General features: G+C 46.3%; 1 pseudogene; it reads right to left on the bottom strand.

The window, feature by feature from the left end:
- Nucleotides 1-24,893, bottom strand: part of LOC104676776 — a 64,548-nt pseudogene extending 39,655 nt beyond the window's left edge.
- Nucleotides 24,894-25,380: the final 487 nt, after the last annotated feature.

Below are 25,380 nucleotides of genomic sequence, written 5' to 3'. Positions count from 1 at the left end.
AGATCAGGGAGGCGCCCCATGGCCCCTGGTACCCGAACGATGCAGCATCTCCTTCCCATTCTCCAGGTATCTGTGGAGCCACTCCACGCACGTGCCCTCCAGGTAGGCTCTTCTTCGTTCAGTCACTTTGGCCGCCTCACACTTGCGCTTGGAGATCTGAGCCATAGTGTCTGCTGTGGTTCAGGAGCACAGGTCCTCGTTCAGGGCGAGGTAATCCTTGCCATCGTAGGCGAACTGTTCATACCTGCGGAGTAGGCGCCCGTCGGGCCCCAGGTCGCAACTAATCATCCACTGGAGGGTGTGAGACCCTGGCCCCGCCCCCTCGGTCAGCCCCGCCCACCGAGCCTCGCCCCCTCCCGGACCAACCCGCAGGGATTTTGGTAAAGGCGCATGGGCTTCTCCCAGGTAGAGGGTCTGGGCGGGTCCCGTGGCCTCGGGGTGGATCTCAGACCTGGAGATTCGGGAGTACCCGGGTGGACCGTAGGGCATGGAGGTGGGGGGTTGTGATCTGCACCCCCGGCCGGGGTCACTCACCGGCCTGGCTCTGGTTGTGGTAGCTGCGCAGGGTCCGCGGGTTCACTCTGTCAGTCTGTGCGTGGGCCTTGGTGTTCCGTGTCTGCTCTTCCCAATACTCTGGCCCCTCCTGCTCCACCCACGGCTCCCGCGGCTCCATCCTCGGACTCGCGGCGTCGCTGTCGAACCGCATGAACTACTTCATGAACTACTTGTCGTCCACGTAGCCCACGGCGATGAAGCGGTGGGCCTTCATCGATGATGCCGGGCCGGGACACGGCAGCGATGAAGTACCTCATGGAGTGGGAGCCTGGGGGCGAGGAGGGGCTGAGACCCGCCCGACCCTCCTCCGGGCGCGGCGCGGCTCCCCTGGTCCTGCACCACCGTCGGGCGCGCCCCTGGTCCCTCCCTGCAGAGGCCATCTCTCGACCGATCCCGCACTCACCCGCCCAGGTCTCTGTCAGGGCCAGAGCCCCCGAGAGCAGCAGGAGGAGGGTTCAGGGCGCCATGATCACCATCCTTGGCGTCTAGGGAGAATCAGAGTCCGAGTGGGTGAGCGAGGACTTTAGAACCGGGACCGCGGCGACTCTGGCTTCTCTAAAAACCTGTCACCTAATGGGAGTGAGAACTGGAGTCGCCCGGTGAGAATCCAGGAAGAAGGACCCGACACAGGTTGGGAGAAGGAGGAGAGAAACTCTGCGGAGATGGGGAATCCTCAAGACGGGGCCTCCCCAATCCACACACTGCCTGTGGGGCCTGAGACCCTGGGAGCCACGCCTGGGGCCCTGGGACGTCGCCCTGACCCATTACTCCTGTGCCAAGCGCTCTGTCTCAATGTCTCCCTGAGTCTTGGCCCAGGAGCTGTCTAAGAAACCAGGGAGAAGCCCTCGACATGGGCCCCGTTCCTCTTCCTTCACTTTTCATCCCGGAATCCCTGTCCCTGAACTGGACTCCCTGCCTCCCATTCCTTGCTTGTCCCTCTGTACTCTTCTAGAAGAAAACTCACCCCAGGGAGCTTGGTGCCAGAGAGTGAACTCGCCCTGGGGTTGGAGGTGTAAAGACACGGTGTTTTGTTTTGTTTTGTTTTGTTTTTTTCTTTCTTTAAATCTGGAAAAGTTGTGCCTGAGTGCATGAGATAGAATACAGACCAGTTTGCTTTTTGTTTATTAACTATAGTGGTAGCGGAATCTTGGTAACCCCTGAATGATCAGAAATCTAATCGGTAAAAAATGGCCGGGCGCGGTGGCTCAAGCCTGTAATCCCAGCACTTTGGGAGGCCGAGACGGGTGGATCACTAGGTCAGGAGATCGAGACCATCCTGGCTAACACGGTGAAACCCCGCCTCTACTAAAAAAATACAAAAAACTAGCCGGTTGAGGTGGCGGACGCCTGTAGTCCTAGCTACTTGGGAGGCTGAGGCAGGAGAATGGCATGAACCCGGGAGGCAGAGCTTTCAGTGAGCTGAGATCTGGCCACTGCACTCCAGCCTGGGTGACAGAGCAAGACTCCGTCTCAAAAAAAAAAAAAAAAAAATGTGACTTTGGCTCCTTGATATATAAATGTGTCTAAAGCGTTACAACAGGACTCACAAAGCTCCTAAGTTTCATTTTCCCGGACAATGTATCTGTGACTCCCACTTGTTGTACTTTAAATTTACCACCATTCTGTAGCCCTGAGTTTCCCTGTGAGTCCAAGACATCTCCTCAATACAAAGCAGCACACTGTGTATGTTGCAACCACGAGTCAGTACAGACTTTATCCACCTCACAGTTGCAAGTGCTCAATGCAGTCACAGTGCCCCTCACTAGTGCTCATGCACTGGCTGTTTTTAGGAAGTATCCACATGTAAGTGGCGTGTATATTTTTTAGGAATACTCAGTACTTTTAAACCTGATTAACATAAAAACGATTAGTTTCTAGGTAGACCCACATAAGACATTAAAGGCCAACCTCAAAGGTCACCCTGCAAGGCTCTGTAGATGGATGTATTAAAATCTATAAAACAATGTATTTAAACCTAAGAATTCTGCTGCTTTGGAATTCTTTCCCTCTGCTCCTTTTCCTCAACTTCTGCTTCTCCAGCCCTTCCCTCCGTCCCTCTCATCCCTCAGGCCCTCTTCTCCCCTTAATCCCCACCACCCTGTCACTCCTGAATTGTGGCTCTAGCACTGTCACATGACCTGCTGCGTGACTGTTCTCTCCACAGTGGTCCTGCTGCTGTGAGTAGAGTGTGTCATTTCTCCACCAAAACACTCCAGTGGCTCCACCTTGTTCTTGTGAAGCTTCTAGAATGTCAGGCACTTGAGCATATGAGGGCATACCAGGTTCATCGTAGGGATTAAATTAATTTTTGTTGACTGACTGAATGAAATATGAATGTATTAAATTGCATCACAGACAATTATAAAATGTAAAACACTGAAAAAGTTAAAATACATTTTATTTTATGTAACTAGTGTGCGTATCAATTCATCAATTCATTCCATGAGTCTTTTGAGTCTCTATGAATTTTATAAGACTGTGTAACAAATTGTCACAAGCATTGACTTTAAACACACCCATTTATTGTATTCATTGATTTGTTATTAGAGACAGAGTCTCCCACTGTCATCCAGGGTGAAGTGTAGTCACATGATCATGGCTCACGGCAGCCTCAAACTTCTGGGCTCAAGGGACCCTCCTGCCTCAGTCTTCAGAGTAGCTAGGACTGCAGGCGAGTGCCACCATGCCAAGGTACTTTAAAAAAACTGTAGAGACGAGTGTCTCACTGTATTATCCTGGCTGGTCTCAAAGTCCTGGCTGCAAGTGATCCTCCTGTGTCAGCTCCTCAAATGTTAGGATACAGGTGTGCGCTACTACACCCGGCCAAACAACACCCGTTTATCTGTTTATAGTTCCTTAGTCAGAAATCTGGGCATGATGTGGATAGAATCTCTGCTGCGGGCTTCCCAAAGCTGTGTTTTCATTTTGAATCCCCTTCAGGCTTATACAGAGGTGGCAGAATGCAGTTTCTGGCAATTGTAAGACTGAGGTCCCTGTTCTTCACTGGCTGTCACTGTAGAGAACAGAGAGGGCTGTGCTCAATTCCTGGTTCCCCCCCAGCGTTCTTTCCTACACAGCCTCTTCATTTTCAAAGCCCACGGTGGAGGAAACCCCTCATGTTGAATCCCTCTCACACTGTGAATCTCTATGCTCAGGAAGAACCCAGTCCTTTAAAGGGCTCATCTGATTAGGACAGTCCAAGCAGGATAAACCCAGCCTAAAGTCAACTAATTGAGCCCCTTAATTATATCTGCTAAATCCCTTCACAGCAGCACCTACCTTAGAGTTGGTTGAATAACTAGAGGAAGGTGAATGACCAGGAGCTGGCTGTTGGGGGCCATCACAGAATCAGCCTAGCAAGGATTGGATCTTCCTTTTGTGCTTTATTGGGACACAGCTGGAAATTGAAGTTGTAGTAAAGTGATCATTGTGAATGGTAATAAAATACGTCCCCTTCAGCCATGAAAATTCTCCTTACCTTTTAAAACTAAGTTACATGTTTATTATCTTATAGCTAATTTAGACCAGGTGTAGTGTCTCATGCCTGCAATCCTAGCACTGTTGAAGACAGAGGAAGGAAGATTTGACTGCAGAAGTTCAAGATCAACCTGAGCAACATGGTGAAACCCCCATTTCTACAAAAGAATAAAAAATAGAAAATTAGCCAGGCATGTTAATTCATGCCTGCTGTCCCAGTTGCTTAGGAGGTTGAGATCAGAGGATCCCTTGAGCCCAGGAGGTTGACACTGCAGTGCATGATGATCATGCCACTGCACTCCAGTCTGGGTGACAGAGCAAGACCCTGTCTCAAAAATAGTAATATGATGATGATAAATTTAGAGCAAATGCAAATTAACGTGTAATAATACATCCTCTTGTGAAAATGTATTATTTACTATTGCATAACAAATTATGTAAAATTTAGCAGCTCAAAACAACAAATATTCATCATCTCCCACAGTTTCCAATGGTCAGAAATCCAGGAGAGGTTTCCCTGAATGCTTCTGGCTCAGGGCCTCTCACAAGGTTGCAGTCCAGTTGTCAGCCTAGGGCTGCATTGTCTGAGGGCTTCACTGGGGCTGGGGACTCACTTGAAACATGGCTCACTCACATGGCTGTTGGAAAAGGCCTAGTTCCTTGTTTTCTGGTCCCAAGCAGCCTCAGCTGTTAGCCACATAGACCTTCCTGCAGGGCTGCTTATGGCACAGCAGCTGGCTTCCCCCAGAGCTCATGATCCCAGAGACAGAGAGAAGGTGGAAGCCACAGTGAGTTTCACATTCTACACCCAGAGTCACAAACTGTTATGTCAGCATTATTCTATCAGTTAGAAGTTGTATTAGTCTGTTCTCACATTGCTATAAAGAAATACCTAAGACTGGGTAGTGTATAAAGGAAAGAGCTCAATTGACTCGTAGTTCTGCATGGCTGAGGAGGCTGCCCCAGGAAACTTACAATCATGGCAGAAGGGGAAGCAAACATGTCCTTCTTCGCATGGTGGCAGGAGAGAGAAATGCAGAGTGAAGTGGGGAAAATCCCCTTATATGGTACATACACACCATGGAATATTATGCAGCCATAAAAAGGAATGAGATCAAGTCCTTTGCCGGGACATGGATGAAGCTGGAAGCCATTATCCTCAGCAAACTAACACAGGAACGAGAAACCAAACACCGCATGTTCTCACTTATAGTTGTGAGCTGAGCAATGAGAACACATGGACACAGGGAGAGGCAAAACACACACCGGGGCCTATTATGGGAGGGCAGTGCTGAGGGGAGCATTAGGAAAAACAGGTTCAACCACTGACTTCCACAGCTTGGGGGAACCATCCCCATGATTCAATCACCTCCCATGAGGTCCCTCCCCCAATATGTGGGGATTACAATTCACAAGACAATTCAAAATGAGATTTGGGTGGGAACACAGAGCCAGGCCATATCAGAAGTGCATCATTAAGTCCAAGCCAGACTCAAGAGAGGGAATTAAGCTGCACCTCTGAAAGAGAGCTGTACTAAAGGACTTGCTGTACGTTAAAAGCAAAATTAAAATTATTGTGTCAGGATTTTGTAAAACAAAGCCTTCTTTTATCTAATTATTTTTCTTTAATGCTTTAAGCTTGCCTTTTTATTTTATTTTATTTTATTTTATTTTATTTTATTTTATTTTATTTTATTTTATTTTAAGTTCCAGGGTACATGTGCAGGTTTGTTACATAGGTAAACATGTGCCATGGTGGTTTGCTGCACCTATCAACCCATCACCTAGGTGTTTACCCTGGCATGCATTAGCTATTTTTGCTAATGATCCTCCCATCACTGCACTCTCCCAACAGGCCCCAGTGTGTGCTGCTCCTCTCCCTGGTTCCATGTGTTCTCATTGCTCAGTTCCCAATTATAAGTGAGAACATGTGGTGTTTGGTTTTCTCTTCCTGTGTGAGTTTGCTGAGGATAATGGCTTCCAGCTTCATTCATATTCCTGCAAAGGACTTGATCTCAATCCTTTTTATGGTTGCATAATATTCCATGGTGTATATGTACCATATTTTCTTCATCCAGTCCATCATTGGTGGGCACTTGGATTGATTCTGTGTCTTTGCTATTGTGAATAGTGCTGCAATGAACATACACATGCATATACCTTTATAATAGAATGATTTATATTCCTTTGGGTATATAACCTATAGTGGGATTGCTGGGTCAAATGGTATTTCTGGTTCTAAATCTTTGAGGAATTGCCACACTGTCTTCCACAATGGTTGAACAATTTACATTTCCACCAACAGTGTAAAAGCCTTCCTGTTTCTCTGCAACCTCACCAGCATCTGTTGTTTCTTGACTTTTAATAATTGCCATTCTGACTGGCATGAGATGGTATCTCATTGTAGTGTTGATTTGCATTTTTCTTCTGATCAGTGATGTTTAGCTTTTTTTCTTATGTTTATTGGCCACATGTATGTCTTCTTTTGAGAAGTGTCTGTTTAGGTCCTTTGTCCACTTTTTAACGAAGTTGTTTTTCTCATGTAAATTTGCTTAAATTCTTTGTAGATTCTGAATACGAGACCTTTGTCAGATGGACAGATTGCAAAAGTTTTCTCCCATTCTGTAGGATGTCTGTTCACTCTGATAATAGTTTCTTTCGCTCTATAGAAGCTCTTTTGTTTAATTAGATCCCATTTGTCAATTTTTGGTTTTGTGGCAGTTGCTTTTGGCGTTTTCATCATAAAATCTTTGCCATCCCTATGTCCTGAATGGTATTGCCTAGATTTTCTTCCAGGGTTTTTATAGTTTTGGAATTTACATTTAAGTCTTTAATCCATCATAAGTTAATTTTTGGGTAAGGTGTAAGGAAGGAGTCCAGTTTCAATTTTCTGCATATTGCTAACCAGTTCTCCCAGCACCGTTTATTAAATAGGGAATCCTTTGCCCATTGATTATTTTTGTCAGGATCGTTGAAGATCACAAGGTTTTAGATGTGTGATCTTATTTCTGAGTTTTCTATTCATTGGTCTATGTGCCTGTTTTGTGCCAGTACCATGCTGTTTTGGTTACTGTGCCTTGTAGTATAGTTTTAAGTGGGGTGGCCTCATGCCTCCAGCTTTGTTCTTTTTGCTTAGGATTCTCCTGGCTATATGAGCTCTTTTTTGGATCCATATGAATTTTAAAATAGTTTTTTTGTAATTCTGTGATAAACTTCACTTTTTAAATTAATGATTAAAAGTTTGAGACATCACGGAGCCTTACGTGTTGAGGAGAAAACAGTTTGAGGCAGATAAAGGAGATACAACAGCATCTCTGAGATTTTCTTGCCAATATCTTTAATAACAACAATGTTCTCTTCAATGAGTTAACACAGTTGAGAACATAGAGTAACTAGATCAAATAGTTCCAAGACTTTAGTGCCATAAAAATAATGTCTTGAAAATAAGTCTTTGTTTTGTCTAAAATGTCTCAAATTTAGTGGAAGTATGTCCCAAGCGCCAATTTTCTTATTGAAATACATGTTCAAAAAACATTTGCCTACACTTAAAAAAAGAAGCACTGCTCTATCTCTGGAGTAGCCGTTCTTTGTTTCTTTACTTCTCTAATTAACTTGCTTTCACTTAGAAAAATATTGCCTAATCAGATTGCTTTTCATTTACGAAGATGTGAATCTCATACTTCAGTCAACACATCTAGCTTAGCCTGATGCCAATAACTGGTTTGATGCAGTCTAATGAAATTGTTAGCTCGAATTGAGAAACAAGGTTTTTCGATAACTGGCTATTCGATCAGCATTCTATAATACACTTAACATCTTTTGTTGTGGTGTTGAATGATATGTGATAGAAGTGATTTGGACACCGGCCGGGCGCGGTGGCTCAAGCCTGTAATCCCAGCACTTTGGGAGGCCGAGACGGGCGGATCACGAGGTCAGGAGATCGAGACCATCCTGGCTAACATGGTGAAACCCCGTCTCTACTAAAAATACAAAAAACTAGCCGGGCGAGGTGGCGGGCGCCTGTAGTCCCAGCTACTCGGGAGGCTGAGGCAGGAGAATGGCGTGAACCCGGGAGGCAGAGCTTGCAGTGAGCCGAGATTGCGCCACTGCACTCCAGTCTGGGCGACAGAGCGAGACTCCGCCTAAAAAAAAAAAAAAAAAAGAAATGATTTGGACACCACTATGATTCTAAATAGCACTGCTATCAGGTGCTTCTGAGGTGGTTTTGTTTGTTTCTTTGTTGTTTTAGCAGTCCTATTGCGTTTTCTATTCATATTGCTATTCCGTCACTGGTTATTCCTTTCTACTCTTTTCTTGTTTCATTTATTTTGATCAATGATGTGTATTTCCAATTCTGTAATTGTTTAACTCAGTTGTATGTGTGGCAAAATGTAACACCAAATCCTTTGCAAGATGGAATTACCTTGCATATCAGATTGAAGATTGTATACTTCAAAAATCTAGAGAGATGCCAGTGAGCCAAGGATCAAATGACCTATTTGTAGCCAAGGACCATTTTCATGGCATACTGGTCCTCTCTGTCACATGGCTCCTTACGATTCTCTGTCGTTTTCTTCCAGTGTAAGTAGCTCTTGTTAAGCATGCTTGCAATGAAGCAAGCATCTTTTCTCTTTCATTTTAATAAAAACCAGGTATATTTTAATTTGAAAAACTCTGTTTAAGGAATTATAAATTTAAGTCAATTCTTTCAACTCAATGTTTTCAGAACACATCATCAACATCAAGTATTACAAATTTATTTTAAAAGTTCCCTTTTAAGAGGGAATGGATATGTTGTATGGACTTTAGTCAGCACTGTTGTAAACACAGACCCTGTAAACTACCCTGGGCTGCTGCCCATTCACATCCCCCAAAACGAGACTCATCCTGCGTCTTGTGATTATTTTTCCTTTATATTTATTTAAAGATTTGTGTAACAAGTATAGATATATCCCCAATCCAAATATTAGTTTTGTTGGTTTTTAAGCTTCCAGTACAGCAAATTCCTACTGCATTTATTTTCCCATGATGCGCATTACGTATAGGAGTTATCTGTGGTGTGGGAGGCTGTCATTCACTCATTTTTACTGCTGAAGGTTTACATTTTATGGTTATACTATAATTGCACTAGTTTTCTATTGATGTATATGTAGCTGATTCCAGTTTTTGCCATAAACATTAGTGTGCATGTCTCCTGGGCACATAGGCAGGAAAGCCCGCAGAGTGTATGATTAGGAGTAGGATGGTTGCATTATATGTTGTATGTACTTTAACCATACTAGATAATAATAATATTAGTTCCAAAGTGATTGTGCCAACTTAAACTTATTTATTTATTTATTTTTGAGACAAAGTCTTGCTCTGTTACCCAGGCTGAAGTGCAGTCGTGCCATCTCGGCTGATTGCAACTTCTTCCTCCCAGTTCAAGCAATTCTCCTGCCTCAGCCTCCAGAGTAGTTGGGATTACAGGCATTCACCACCACGCCCAGCTAATTTTTGCATTTTTAGTAGAGACGGGGTGTTGGAGGCCAAAAGAATGAGGGTCGTGATCAACTCACTATACCACTGGAGGACTGTATGAGCAAACAACAAACTATTCTCATGAAAGCAGGATGTTGGCAAACTGACAAACTGCGTTTGCCACCAGAAGGAATCACTAGTAGCAAGAAGCCCCCGACCCCTTCTTTCAGAACAGATCTTTTTGTCTTTGTCTTTATTTCTGTGTTCGTCCCCTTCATTATATCCCGTAGTAACCGATTGCAACAATGGGGTTTCACCATGTTAGCCAGACTGGTCTTGAACTCCTGACTGCAGGTGGCCACCCGCCTCGGCTTCCCAAAGTGCTGGGATTACAGGCGTGAACCACCACGCCTGGCCTAAACTTTTGAAATAAATGTGTAATACTTGATGTTGATGATGTGTTCTAAAAACACTGAGTTGAAGGAATTGAGTTGAAAGCCACTGTCTTGGCTGCAGAATTATTGCAGGCATTTTTGTTTAGATTCTGTTAATAACTTCCTGTTGTTTACTTGTTTCTCATATACCATGGCATTATACTTTTGACATATAGATCCAGAAAATGCTTACTTATAGCCCAAACTCATAGGGTTACTTTATATGTTAGGAATATTTCATAATAAAAAGGAAAAAATGGAGGAAGGGAGGGAAAGAAGGAGGAATGGAGGAAGGAGTGAAAGAAGAAAAGAAGGAAGGGGAAGGGGAAGGAAAGCGGAATGAAAAGGAGGAGGGCGGGCGGTTGAATGGAAATAGAGAAGAAAGAGAGGGAGGGAGAGACAGAAGGAAGGAGAAACGGAAGGAATAAAAAATAAAAGAAACTAAAATAAAGAAAAGAATAGACGTGAGAAACTAGAAACCCTATGTATGGCCAATATTATGAAAATGGGAGGAAATAAAACAGATGTAGTGAACCTCTATAGAATAATGGAAGTGTAAGAGGGCTTCATTTGTTTATCCATTGCTGTGTAACAAACTACTCCCAAATTGAATGCAAATTGAATTTAGTGATTAAAGCAACAAACATGGACGAATTCAAAAACATAATACAAATACCAGCAAAATGGAGCCAATGCAAGTAGAAAAAGTTGAATAAACAAAAGGATTTTACAAATTGGAATAAGTAAGAGGTCACCGGTGTGCAGATGAAAATGATTCTGTAGTCCAAATCCTCCAAAAAGCAAGTGCCACCATGGAGTAAAGTTACAGCATTTTATTAGGGGACACACCTGTCAGACAATATTGCAAGGGAGGCAGGTTACCCTGGGAAAGGCAACAGACCAAGATGTAAGTGTGACCCTCCCATGATGGACAGAAGGAGAGAAGATTTACTGGACGTGTCCTAGACCACAGGTAATCAAGGAGAGTTGAGCAAGGCCATGGAGGAGTCCTCGAGCTACAGTTGGCCATCAGAAGAGTCCCCCACCTCCTAGGAATGTCCTGCCTTAGTGTCACTGGTATGACCCGTCACTGATTGGGAGCAGCCCATGGGAAGCAGGGCCTCAGCACCGATGCTACTGAGGATATTAGAGCACAGGAGCAGGGCCTTGGGAGATTACCCATGAGTGTGACTCAAACCTGCTGCCCTGACAGGTCTGTGCCCTTGGAAATCAAATCCTCTCAGGCTGAATTGCTGGATGATTCTGCTCACACTTACAATGAGGTAAGGGAAACCAGAAGGCCCCCAGGTGGATCTCTGGTTTCCACACATGCTTTTGTCCTCCTGTGTGAAAGTAGCCATGCCTCCTCCTGGGAATGAGGGTCTATTACCTGGGCCTGGAGAGGAGGAGACTCCTCTTCTCACCAGGTGGTCTCTGGGCACACACTGTCCAAACTTCTGTGGTGACTAAAGTAATGTGTAGTTCAACAGGCTCTCTTTCGTCTCCTTTTAAGTGTACCCTCCTTTGGAAACCAGGACCTCCTAACCTGCACAGCCCAGTGTTGGAGATAAAACATGCAAAATACCCTAGTGGGTGAATCAAAGAGATTGGACATGGAGCCATACCTGCTTCCACCTTTTGATTTCTGGACCCACATGTTCTTCCACTGAGAACACAGCACCATAGAGACGTCTCTGATTCAAACAATGTACCATGTTCTGAAAGATGGCACCCACCCCTCAGAGTGCTTCCTCCAGGCTGGCACTGAGCTGTGCCTATAGAAGACCTGTCCAGCATTCCTTGTGGCTGGCAGCCTCTGGGTGGTGCAGATGGTGATAGGATTAGTGGAACCCACAGCCATGGAAACACTGAAACTTTTCCCTGCCAAGTGGGTCCTTCAGGGAGATAATGGGCTAGGAGCACTGCCTAGCATGTGGATCAGGAATGTCAACATCACCAGAGAGTGGTGCTGGTTGAGTGTCTGAGAACAGCACAGGAAAACCCACCCCTGGAATAGGAGCCTATCCCTATGAAGATGAACCTCTGGCCCTTCCAGAATGGAAGTAGCTAAATGTAGTCACTTGTTACTTAGTGGCTAGGTAGTCACCTAAAGAAATAGTGCCCCACTGGGGCACATCATGGGCTCCAAATGCTGATGAGTTGACATTCAGAGGTGGCAGTAGCTGCATCTACCTTAGTAGGGCTGGGGGAGAGGGTCAGTGTTTCTGGCCCCATATGTAGCCTCATACCTGCCACTGTGGTTGCTCCATTCATGCGCCCATCCTACCAGGCCTGGGCTGACCCATGGTGAAGGCGGCTAACTTCCATTTGTCTGTTTAGCTGTTCAGTGCCACATCAGACTTGGGTGTTTTCTGTGGGTGTCAATATGGGATTCAAGTTGAACCCAGGTGGACCATTTTCACCCCATGATGGATGCTGTTGGGCCTGTGCAATCTATGACTTTGTGGGTCATGCAGGCACTTGGAACTATATCACTGCTTGGTGTCCCATGGTCAAGCATTCTACTGAATCAGGACAAGGAACACTAAAGGCTGCTTCTAACAGGGGGCATATGTCTCTGCTGTGGATGACAGGATCTTACTCCAGAATCCCAGGCCCTCCACTGTGACTCTCCCACTGGTGCTTGGTTCAGCTCCATCTCTCATCTTTCCCCACCACTGGCACCACTAGCCCCAGGGTGTCAGAGAGATGCTGGCTGCTTGCACCATGGCCTGCATCTGCTGCAGGGTCTTTTCCTGTGTGGGCCCCACATGAAAGTGGCCTCCTCCTACTTCACCTAAAGTGTGGGCCAAAGCAATATACCTAGATGTGGAATGTGGTGTCGTCAGAACTCAGAGAGGCTCACCAGGCAGTGTGCTTCCTTCCTTCTGGTGAGGATGCAAGATGCAACAGTTTGTCTTTTACCTTGGAGGGGACACAACTGCATTCCCCTAAACACTTGGCACTTGTTCACCCATAAAACTTCACTTCAGTGGCCACTCTTGAAGCTCTGTAAGGTTTACCTTCACCTTCTGGAGTGCGCTTATTTTGCCAAGGACTCCAGTGCACTTTCTATCTGCTGCTCATCCACCCCAGTCAACATGAAATTGTCAATGAAATGAGCTGATTTAATATCCTATAGGATATCCAGTATGTCTACTGTAGTCTTAAGACTATATACTACAGAGGGCAGAGGAGTTACAATAGCCCTGAGGCAAATGATAAATAAATGTGTTGTGTATCCCACATGAATATGAATCATTCCGTATCCCCTTTCTAATTGGAGAGGAAAGAAATGCACTCGCCAAATCCACAGCTGCACGCTGTGTGCCTAAGGATTTATTGATCTGCTCTACCAGTGATATCCAGACAACACAAAAACTGCAATTATAACTCCTACTTGGCCATTCCTAGAGTAATTTCATTCATTCTTTAGGCCTCACCAGGCTCCCTCAGGGACAGTTTGCTGGATTATGTAGAGACAATAGACAGCCCAACACCATCCCACATCCGTCAGCTCTCTAATGGTGATGTGACCCCCCACAGTACTTTCAGTGTCTCCCACGAGACACACGAGGTTGCCTGCTTGCCATGGTGCCTGCTTTCCACCCCCCTACGCCCCCTTGTCACTTTCATTGTGTACTGAATAACAGTTTCAAGTTTGTCTATGGTTTCTGTGAGAAGCCGGGCCACATGAATCAATTGGTACGTGTTTCTCCTCTCAGGCAAAGTCTCACTCACTTCACACAAGCACAGAGATCCCCATACAGGCCACTAGACTATGAGAAACAAACGCACCCATCCAAACCCAAAGAATGGACTCAGAGACCCGGAGAACAGCAAAAGTGAGACTGTGAGTGACAGTTTTGCAATATCAGGTGTCTGGAATGCAGACACACCAGGGACGGTTTCAACAATTTCAACAATGTATTCGCTAGTGCTCAAGTCCCTCCCCCATTTCCTCATTAGCAGAGTACCAAGGGCTTATGATCTTCCCAGATGTCACCTATTGGTAGTTTAAGATTTCAAGTATGTTCCTTAGTGTCTTTTTGCTGCATTTTGTTGCAGCCCATAATGCATTGCTATTGTCTCAGGACTCTTTAAACATTTGACTTATGGCCCTAATGGCTGCTAATATAAGAAGGGGTATAATTATCTATGTTGCAAGCTAGCCTAAACTAAATTTTTGGTGAGGTGGGGAGGGGGTCGTTGAGGGGACCCCAACCGATAGGCTCCTGGCCAGTGTATGAAAGGGAAAGCCAGAAGGAGAGGGGGTGGTGGCTTAGTACATTTTGCTTTTTTATCTCTTTATGACCATGTGGGCTGCTTAAACCTATACTAAGGCACATAGAATTGAAAATGAACCATCACATGTAGATTATTTTTTATACCCTTAAGTCCTGCCCAAGCCAGGGCTGGGCCAAGGCCCTCAAACGTCCAGCCGTGGCCTCCTCCTGCTGCAGGTGAGGAGTGGGCTGCAGGGAGGGCCATGGTGCCTGCTCTGTCCCCATCCCGGTCTCTGTCTCAGGCTGACCAGGGCACATCCAGGTGGGTGAGTTGGGAATTGTGTGCTGATTGCTGAGGGCCTGGATGATCACTGTCTCAGAGGGAGCAGCTGTGATCTGGTGAGGGCTAGAAACTGGAGAGGAATCCAAGGAGAGGTGGTGCCTCTAGTCCCTTCCGCTCTGCATCCCCCTCCCCTGTTTCTCCAGCCATCAGGAGGACACCAAGAAAAAGACCCACGAGGCCCAGACTGAGGGCCCCTGTGTGTACAGTCCTTTTGAGGTCCCCTTGTACCAGGGAGGGTCCTGAGTGTACACGGCCATCCTCTGTCCACTTTGCAGCTCCCCATATCTCTCATCTGGGAGCTGTCTCAGGGGTGTCATGTCTTCTGGGTCCCTCGAGGCCGTGCTTTTTCCAGGTTCCCACCATGTGACCCCTGTCTCCCTGTGTTTCCTTGCAGCTGATATGGACGAGGTGATAAGCAGATGTCCCTGGGCTATTTGGGGAGTGAGGACCAGCCCCCTGTCAGGGCAGCTGTGGTCCCTGTTTTCATCCTATGTCCAGGTGTTACTTTTTCCAGCCCCCAAGGGTCATAGTCCCCAGGGGGCTGTTTTGGGGGCTTTGTTCTGTGCTCTGTGGCCTCACCTTGCCCTCTTTGAGCCAATTTTTTTCTTCTTAACATAGTCATGGCCTGGTAAGTTTAAAATAAGAGACAGTCAGAATCATTTCCCCCACAGCCAGGTTGTTTGAGGGGAGAGGAAAAGAGCAAGCAGAAAGTTTTCAGTTTCTGCAAAGACAGAGTCAGTGCAGGGCACAACGAGAGTCTGGGGTGTCCGGGAGACCCAAGTCTTTCTGCCATTTCCCCACTTCTGTGTGTCTGGTCAGTGAGGTGGTGGTGACTCATCCTTGAACCTAATGGCACTGTCAGTCGGTGCCTCAGGCCTGGGCAGATGAGACGGTTCATCCCCTGCCCTGCAGCAAGAGGGCCCGTCCAGGAGGCACCTACAGCACAGGCAGTGCAGGTCTGTGGTCGCTCCTGCTCTCACCTGTGGCATCTCCCATAGAGGGATTCAGTTCTGGTTCCCTGTAGGCAGGAATGGTTTCACTGGGACAATGGCCAGAAAAAGGGCATGAAAATCACATGTCAATTTCTCAAAATTCCTGCTTTAAATGTTGATGTCCATGAACATAATTTCAGCTGGATAATCTTAATAGGATGTCCTCCAGTACTGATGTTGTAAGGGACGTTGAATGGAACAGGAACACAAGTTTAGAGCTTCCTTTCTCAGAGGATCCATGTGGGAGATGGTGCCTGTGGCAGTGGCAGTCCCCAGGTGCAGAGGATGCATAGAGGCAGCCTCAGGCTGAGGGGTCTGAAGAAACCCCCTACTCCACAAGGAGAAGGAGAAGATCCCTTGTGGGCAGCAATGGCGGTGGCCTGGGTGGAAGCCCTGTTAGGAACTGGACAGGAAGGTCCTGCAGCCCCACTAAGCAGCAGCCCTGGGGTGGAGCTGCATTTCCAGGGGTGAGTGGACAGGCAGGAGCAAGCACAGCTCACATGCAGGTTATGGGGAGGGGAGGTTGGGCCTCCTTGAGCAAGGGAATCACCAGCATCACATCAGGTGCAGACTCCATGGCAGCCACATATTTCCATGCTGGGCCTGTGAGTCCCAGGGCTTCCTGATGGGATCTCCAGTTAGGAGCTGTGTGCTCAGAGCTGGGAGGGGAGGAACGCTGAGCTGCAGGTGGAGGGCAGAACCCACAGTGTGCAGGGCCTGCCCTGGTATGCAGGTGTCTCCGCAGATGAGGAGGTCTTGGGGTCTGAGGGGTAGAAGGACTGTGTGTGTGACCCAGCCCAGGACTGGAGGACATGGAGACACAGCCAGGGCCTCTCTTGGGGAGGCCTCCCACTGTGTCAGGGCTGGTCAGGCATGAGAGGAGGAGGAAAGGGCACTGAGTTTCCTCCTGGGTCTTGTTCCTGAGTCCTGAGGTCCTCCCACTCATTGCCGGATGGGTGCTGGGCACAGGGCAGGTGCTGATGCTGATGGAGTCATGGGAGGGGACTGGCAGGGGCTGGGAAAGTGTCATGGGAGGGAGAAAAAAGTGGGGATGTCATCTTCCCTCAGAGAAAGGGTGCATCTGATTTTGGAGTGACTGAGGAAGGAGAAGTCCTCAGGGAATAAAAAGCAGCGCTCTGCACCCAAGGGAGCATTTACTGTTTCTTTCTTTAATCCAGAGCTGATGAGCCTACAAGGCCTGGATCAACACCTGGTTGGGACAGGAGACCACCAGGGCAGTGCACAGTTGAGATCTCAGTCTCTGGTGTCAGCTCCTGGGTCCGCTGGCTCCACTGAGGGCAACTAGACTCTGCAGCCGGGCGGTCTGGATTCAGCTCCTTGCCTATGTCTCACCAGCATGTTCTCTCTTGGTGCCTCAGTTTCCTCATCTATGACATGGGGAAACTATGAGCATTTATTTCTTGTGGTTGGATGAATGAAAAGGGTTAATATATATATGAGGTGTTTGCAGCTGTGCCATATTATTTTTGTTATTTTATTATATTTGATATATTACATATGCAGTAATTTTATTATTATAGGTGACATTTATGAGTGAGTGTCCTGCTTATGGCTCCTTGTGGGGAGCCCAGGATCAGCTTTCCTGGCACCTTGAGGTCCTGTCATCTCTGTCACACTCTCCTGCATTACCCCATTCTATTCTGTCTTCATATTTTATACTATAGATATTTAGCTCTTAAATAGACATTTCCGGTCTGCGTTTTATTTCAAGTGTCTGGGAAGGGATAGAGTGTGAGGTTCAGGAGAGAAGGAGAAGTCTGTCTCGATGCCTTGACACAGCACAAAGAAATCTCCCCTCCTCCCCCACATCTCCACACCAGTTCTCATTGAGGGACAGATTCACAGCAGCACCGAAAGGGCTGGGAAGGGATGGGGGGAACATCTGGGGCCAATGTTTAGGGGCTGACCCTGTGGGGGACACCTGCCCTGCAGAGTTGGAGCTCACATGTGATGACGTAGAGCTGAAGGGTGATATCAGGCAGGTGACAGAGAGTGCTTTGTGGTTTCCTGATTACAAAGATTAGAGGTCAGTCAGCTTCTGGGGTGAAGTGACTGTTGGGGAGATTGGACTGAATTAATGAAGAATAAATGAGCTGGGAATGAGGATGAGTAAAGCAAGCATCAGTATCTCCTGCCATCAGTTCAGACTGACTGGGGAGGTGGGAGAGTTCCTGACCCTGTTGCGTGGTTCCTCCTAACTTCCTGGTCTTGGGGGCACAGGTGGGTGGTGCTGTTCTTAGTCAGGGCAGCCTCAGCCTCCATCCAGGTAAAGCAGTGGTGGCAGAGAGAGTTAGGGGAGCACCTGTGAAACTGACCAAGGCAGGGATGGGAGCCCCCTGTGCAGCAGGAGTGGATGCAGGACCTGCCTGGAAGCAAGAGAAGGATGAGGGAATCTAGTTGGGTCCTGTTCCCTGCCTGCCTGTGTTCACAGGGTAACCAGTAAGGGAGCTGGTGTAGGGAATTCGTTCATAAGCTATCTATCCAGAGATGTGTTTATAGATATATTCTTTCATGTTTGTATTCAGGTTTGTTGTCACAGACACATTTATCCATGTATGTTTTATGTTTAAGTTACTTTGGAATGGTTCAGTCACAAAATCTTAATCTCTTAACTTGTGCTGCTCTCTACACAGACACACACACACATTCACACACATGCTATACAAACATGTCTACCTGTATCTATAAAGAGACATGTTATGTTATTTTTAATTTTTTAAATTCATATATATTCATGGGGCACAAGTGCAATTTTGCTATATTGCTATATAGGTTGTGGTAAAGTCAGGGCCTTCAGAGCATCCAGCACTGGAGACAAGCACATTGTACTCACCAAGAAATCCCTCTATTATACACCCAATGCCAACCACCCTTACCCTTCTGGGTCTCTGTGATCCATCATTTCACACTCTGCTTTTATGTATATAAAGAGATATTAACCAAATATGGTAGAGTGGTAACTTGAATTTTACTGCACCATTCTTTCAGCTTATTTGCACATTTGAAAATTTATACAATGTAAGTTGGAAGAATGAGGGAAAGAGAGAGGGGGGAGAGACAGAGAGAGAGAGAGAGAGAGAGAGAGAGAGAGCTGAACTGGAATAGGCTAGGGGTTGTGTCCCACTAGGAACCATAATCGATCTTTGCCATTTTGAAGGTGTATCCCCTGAGCTGCCTTCAGAGAGTTCAGGAGGGAAACCTGTTTTCACAGAAATACCAAGATGCCATCTGCCTGTTTCATTATGTTGACTTTTCCATTAATGCTGCAAATGCCAAGGTCGGTAACACACCCAGCACCTTAGCAGAACCAAGGCAGTGGCTCTAAACTGCATTGCCTTTTAAGAATGTCTTTGATGGTGCAGTAAAAAATTTATGTTCATTAAAGTTTGATCCTTGAGTACACATCTTTAATATTCCTTGTGAGAAAATGGGAAATATGCATAAAACACTTATTGCACAGAGAAGCTGGATGGTAGCCTTGAGAAAGGGCACTTGTGTGACTCAGTTATGAGTTCAAACAGCAGATCTCACTCACCCACTGAAAGGCAGTTGCATTAACTCCTGTTTGGGGGTATTATGAATAAAGCTGCAAGAGTATTTGTGCACAGGATTTTCGTGAACATAAAGATTTCCCGTGTTTGAAATAAGGAGGGAATTTGTTAGTCATAAGGTAAATTGCATGTTCAGTTTGAAGAAAACTGCAATACTCATTTCCAGAGTGGCTGTCCAATTTTTAAAAAACATTTCTACCAGCAATATAAGAGTGACCCAGTTTCTCTGCATCCTTGCCAGCATCTGTTGCTACCTTTATTTTGTATTATAGCCATTCTCATCCTTGTGGTTTTAATTTGTGTTTTCCTACTGGATAATCATGTTGAGTGCCTTTTCATCTGCTTATTAGCCCGGTGTTTATCCTCTTCAGTGAAATATCTGTTCATGTCTTGCTTATTGCCTATTGTGTATTTGGATTTCATTTTTACTGTTGGGTTTTTTAATTTCTCCATATATTCTGAATACAGTCTTTACAGAATATGTTGTCTGTAAATATCTTCTCTCGTTCTGTAGCTTGTCTTTCTAGCTCTTCACAGGTCTCTCACAGAGCAACAGTTTTTAGTGTTGGTAGGATCCAATTTGTTAACTTTATTTTTGATGGAACATATTCTGGTGTTATGTCTAAGAACTCTTTGTCCAGTCTTAGTTCGGATGACTTTTTCTTAAAAGGTTTGTAATTTTAAGTTTTAACTTTATTATTTATTTTAGAAAAAAAAAATTCTTGCCTAGGCTGGCCTTGAACTCCTGGGCTCAAGGGATCCTCCCACCTCAGCCTCCCGAGTAGCTGAGAGTGCAGGCCTGTGATACCACACCTGGCTCAATGTTTGCCATTTTAACTCTGTGTTTTACATTCAAGCTGGTGACTCATTTTGAGTTATTTTTTGTATAAAGCATGAGGTTTGGGCTCAGGTTATTTTTTTCCACTGTGGTTGTCCAGTTGTTCCAGCACCATTCGTTGGGAAAGCGCTCCTTCCTTCATTGAATTGCTTTTGTGCTTCTGTAAAAGTCAGTTGTGCATATTTGTATGATTTGCTCATTTTTGGTTGAGTTGCTCGTCTTCGTATATTGAGTTTAAGAACTTGTCTTATATTCTGGATACATGTTCTTCATCACAAATGTAATTTGTGATAAACTGTGAAAATTTTTCCCTCAATCTATGACTTGTCTTCTCATTTTCTCAATAATGTCTTTTGAAGCACTTAAGTTTTAAATTTTAACTAAGCCCAATTTCTCTCTCTCTTTTTTCATTTGTAGATCATGTTTTTGGTATTTTATCTAAGAATCTTTTGCCTGACTACCCAATGTCACAAAAATTTTCTCCTATATTTTCTTTTAGAAATGTGATAGTTTTAACTCATAAATTTTAGCTGTCTAGGTCTCTAATTTGTTTGAGCTTATATATTTTTTCTTTTTTTATTATGCTTTAGGTTCTAGGGTACATGTGCATAACATGCAGGTTTGTTACCTATGTATACATGTGCCATGTTGGTGTGCTGCACCCATTAACTCGTCATTTACATTAGGTATATCTCCTAATGCTATCCCTCTCCTCTCCCCCCTCCCCACAATAGGCCCTGGTGTGTGATGTTCCCCTTCCTGTGTTCAAGTGATCTCATTGTTCAGTCCCCACTTATGAGTGAGAACATGCGGTGTTTGGTTTTCTGTTCTTGCAATAGTTTGCTGAGAATGATGGTTTCCAGCTGCATCCATGTCCCTACAAAAGACACGAACTCATCCTTTTTCATGGTTGCATAGTATTCCATGGTGTATATGTGCCACATATTCTTAATCCAGTCTGTCACTGATGGACATTTGGGTTGATTCCAAGTCTTTGCTATTGTGAATAGTACCACAATAAACATACATGTGCATGTGTCTTTATAGCAGCATGATTTATAATCCTTTGGGTATATACCCAGTAATGGGATGGCTGGGTCAAATGGTACTGCTAGTTCTAGATCCTTGAGGAATCACCACACTATCTTCCACAATGATTGAACTAGTTTACAGTCCCACCAACAGTGTAAAAGTGTTCCTATTTCTCCACATCCTTTCCAGCACCTGTTGTTTCCTGACTTTTTAATGATTGCCATTCTAATTGGTGTGAGATGGTATGTCATTGTGGTTTTGATTTGCATTTCTCTGATGGCTAGTGATGATGAGCATTTTTGCATGTGTCTGTTGGCTGTATAAATGTCTTCTTTTGAGAAGTGTCTGTTCATATCCTTTGCCCAGCCCCTTTTTGATAGGGTTGTTTGTTTTTTTCTTGTAAATTTGTTTGAGTTCTTTGTAGGTTCTGGATATTAGCCCTTTGTCAGATGAGTAGATTGCAAAAATTTTCTGCCATTCTGTAGGTTGCCTGTTCACTCTGATGGTAGTTTCTTTTGCTGTGCAGAAGCACTTTAGTTTAATTAGATTCCATTTGTCAATTTTGGCTTTTGTCGCCATTGCTTTTGGTGTTTTAGACGAGCTTATATTTTATGTGGTGGTAAGTGTCACTTCGTATTACCTATGCAACTTTATTGACGATCAATTGACAAAAAATGTAATAATGTCTTTCTAGATTCTCACTTCTGTTCATTGATCTCTGTGTCTCTCACTTTCACACTGTCTGGATTATTGTAGTTTTATAAGACATTCCATTTTACACTTCTCCTGGACACATAGCCAACAGTGTCCCCAGAGTGTATGATCAGGAGGCAGACGGTGGGATTATATGGTATATGGACATTAATCAGACTAGATAAGGCTAATTTGATTTCTCAAGTGCTTGTACCAAGAATGGGAAAGAGCTCATGTTGCTCGTGTGTTCTGAAAACATTCAGTTGAAGTAGGAGATTAAATATTAAAAGCCACTGTCTTGGCTGCAGAATCACCCTAGACATTTTCTTCATATTCAGTTAATGACTTCCTTTTCTTTACTTTTATATTATAAATTATGGCATTATACTTTTGGCATTAGGTTCAAGTGATGCTTCCTTTTAGCCTGAACACTTAGGTTTTATGAAAAAAATAGAGGGAGGGAGAAAGCTCTGAGGGAAGAAAGAAGTAAAGAAGGAAGGAAGGACAGAGAAAGACAAAATAAAAATGTTCAAAAAAGAATAGGAGGAAAGGGTTGGAAACGGCAAATATGGCTAATGTTATTAAAATGCAAGGTATTAAAAGATGTGTAGATAATATCCATGGAATAATGGAAACTTGAGAAAGCCTTGGCCAGGCGCAATGGCTCACGCCTGTAATCCCAGCACTTTGGAAGGCTGAGACGGGCAGATCACGAGGTCAGGAGATCGAGACAATCCTGGCTAACATGCTGAAACCCTGTCTCTACTAAAAATACAAAAAATTAGCGGGGCGTGGTGGCAGGCGCCTGTAGTCCCAGCTACTCAGGAGGCAGGAGAATGGCGTGAACCCGGGACGTGGAGCTTGCAGTGAGCCGAGATTGAGCCACTGAACTCCAGCCTGAGCAACAGAGTGAGATTCCATCTCAAGAAAAAAACAAAAAAAAAAGGAAGCCTTAATAGTTATCAAGTGCTGTGACAGAAACTACCTCAAAATTTAGTAGCTTAATAGAACAAATATCCGTTAACTCAAAGAGACTACAAACACAAGTAAAATAGATTCTATGGGGGTGGCAGAAGTTGGACAAAGAGAAGGATTTTACAAGTTGAAATAAGTAAGAGTTATTGATGTGCAGATGGAAATAATTTTTAGTCCAAGTCCTTCAAGGAGCAGATGCCAAGATGAACTTCAAGTCTGTGGCATTTTATGAGGGGACACACCTGTAAGGGTATATGGGAAGTGAGCCAGAAATCCCTGGAAAAGGCAGCACACCACAATGCAAGTGTGACCCCAAGTGCTGGACAGAAGGATAGAAGGTTTGTTCCACACATCCTAGAGCACAGGCGATCTAAGGAAGGTTGAGCAAGGCCATGGAGGAGTCTTCTAGCCACAGTTGGCCATCAGAGGAGTCCCATATCTCCCAGTAATGGCCTGCCTTAGTGTGCTTGCTGTGACCGGTCACTGGCTGGGAACAGCCCATGGGAAGCAGGGCTTCTGCACTAAACCTTCTGAGGATGTCAGAGCACAGGAGTGGAGCCTTGGGACATTATCTAGGTGTATCGCTCAATCCTTCCTTCCTGAGGGTTCTGGGCTCTTGAATATCAAACCCTCTCAGGCTGCGTTGCTGGATGATTCTGCTCACACTTACAACAGGACAAGGGGAACCATAAGGCCTCCAAGTGGATCTCTTATTTCCACACACACTTCTGCCTTCCTTGTGTGATAGCAGCCCTGCCTCCTCCTCTTCTCACCTGCTTGTGTCTGGGCACATACTATTCAAACATCCCTGGGGGCACCCATAATGTGTAGTTCCATGGACTCTCATTTGTCTCCTTGCCAGGGTGCCCCCTTTGGGAAACCAGGACCTCCTCCCCTGCAGAGCCCCGATATTGGAGACGAGAAGTGCAAAATCACCCTGAGGGTGAATATAAGGGATGAGACATGCAGCCACACCTGTTTCAACTTCTTGGTTTTTGGACCCACGTATATCTTCCTTCTGTAAACACAGCACTATAGAGACGTCTTTGATTTAATACAAGCACCACATCCTGAAAGATGGCACCCATTCCTCAGAGGGTTTAATCCAAGCTGGTACAAAATTGTGTCTGTAGAGACCTGTCTGTGACTCTGTGTGGCTGGCAGCCCCTGGGAGGTGCAGGTGTTGATATGACCAGGGCATGCCTTGGTCACGGCCCACGCTTCATCCCTTTCCCTCTGAGGTGTGTCCCGCGGGCAGATAATGTACTGAAATTCTGAGCCAGTGGATCAGGAATGCCAGTAGTGATACTGGCTGAGGGTCTGAGAGTAGAGAGGAAAAACACACCACATCGAATAGGTACCTATCACTGTGAGGATGAACCTCCGCCTCGCCGGCAGCTTCCCACTTGAGCTGGGTGATCTGAGCCGCCGTGTCTGCGGCGGTCAAGGAGCACAGGTCCTGGTTCAGGGCGATGTAATCCCTGCCCTCGTAGGCGAGCTGGTGATATTCCCGGAGGAAGCGCCCGTCGGACCCCTTGTCGCAGCCAGGCATCCTCTAGATGGTGTGAGACCCTGGCCCTGCGCCCGCGGTCAGCCCCGCCCACCGAGCCCCACCCCCGCCCCGACCAACCTGCGGGGATTTTGGCCTAAACTGAAAATGAAACCGGGTAACGGCTCCTAGGCTTCTCCCCGGTCAAGGGTCTCCGGGTCCTGCGGCCTCGGGGTGGATCTCGGACCCGAAGACTCGGGGAGACCCGGACTGTCCGTGGGGGATATGGAGGGGTAGTGACCTGCGCCCCCGGCCGGTGTCACTCACAGGCCTCGCTCTGGTTCTAGTAGCCGCTCAGGGTCCGCAGGTTCATTCGGTAAACTGTGCGTTGGTCTTGGCGGTCCCTGTCTTCTCCTCCCAATATTCCGGCCCCTCCTGCTCCATCCACGGCGCCCGCGGCTCCATCCTAGGACTCGCGGCGTCGCTGTCCAACCGCACGAACTGCGTGTCGTCCACTTAGCCCATGAAGATGAAGCGGGGGCACCCCGCGGCCGGGCCGGGACGTGGCGGTGTGGAAATACCTCAAGGAGTGGAAGCCTGGGGGCGAGGACGGGGCTGAGACCCTCCCGACTCTCCTCCCGACACAGCAACCGGGTTCCTGCGCCTCCGCTGGGCGGACCCCTAGCTACTCCCCACAGAGGCTGTTTCCCTCCCGACCCCGCACTCACCCGCGCAGGTCTGGGTCAGGGCCAGGGCTCCCGAGAGCAGCAGAAGAAGGGTCCGGGGCGCCATGACCCCATCCTTGGCGACTGGGGAGAATCGGAGTCCTGGTGGGTGCGTGGGAACTTTAGAACCGGGACCTTGGCTACATTGATTGACTTCTCTAGAAGAAGTCTAGAAACCCGACACTCAATGGGAGTGAGAACTGGGGCCGCCCGGTGAGTATCCAGGAAGAAGGACCAGATGTAGGTTGAGAGAGGGAGAAGAGAAACCCTTCGGAGATGGGGAATTCCCAACGCTGGGCCTCCCCAATCCCCACACCGCTTTCTGAGCCTGAGATTCTGAGAGCCATGCCTGGGGCTCTGGGACTTCGCCCTGACCCCTCTACTCCTGTGCCAAGCGCTCTGTCTCAATGTTTCCCTGAGTCTTGGCCCAGGAACTGTCTGAGAAACCAGGGAGAAACACACGGCATGGGCCCCGTCCCTCTCTCTTCACTTTACATCACGGACTCCCCGTCCCAGAACTGGACTCCCTGCCTCCTACTCCTTACCTGTTCCAGTGGACTCTTCTAGAA

The sequence above is a fragment of the Rhinopithecus roxellana genome, chromosome 4, assembly GCF_007565055.1.
Source record: "Rhinopithecus roxellana isolate Shanxi Qingling chromosome 4, ASM756505v1, whole genome shotgun sequence".
NCBI lineage: Eukaryota > Metazoa > Chordata > Mammalia > Primates > Cercopithecidae > Rhinopithecus > Rhinopithecus roxellana.
The sequence above is the reverse complement of the archived record's forward strand: the minus strand, read 5'-3'. Positions and strand labels throughout refer to the sequence as shown.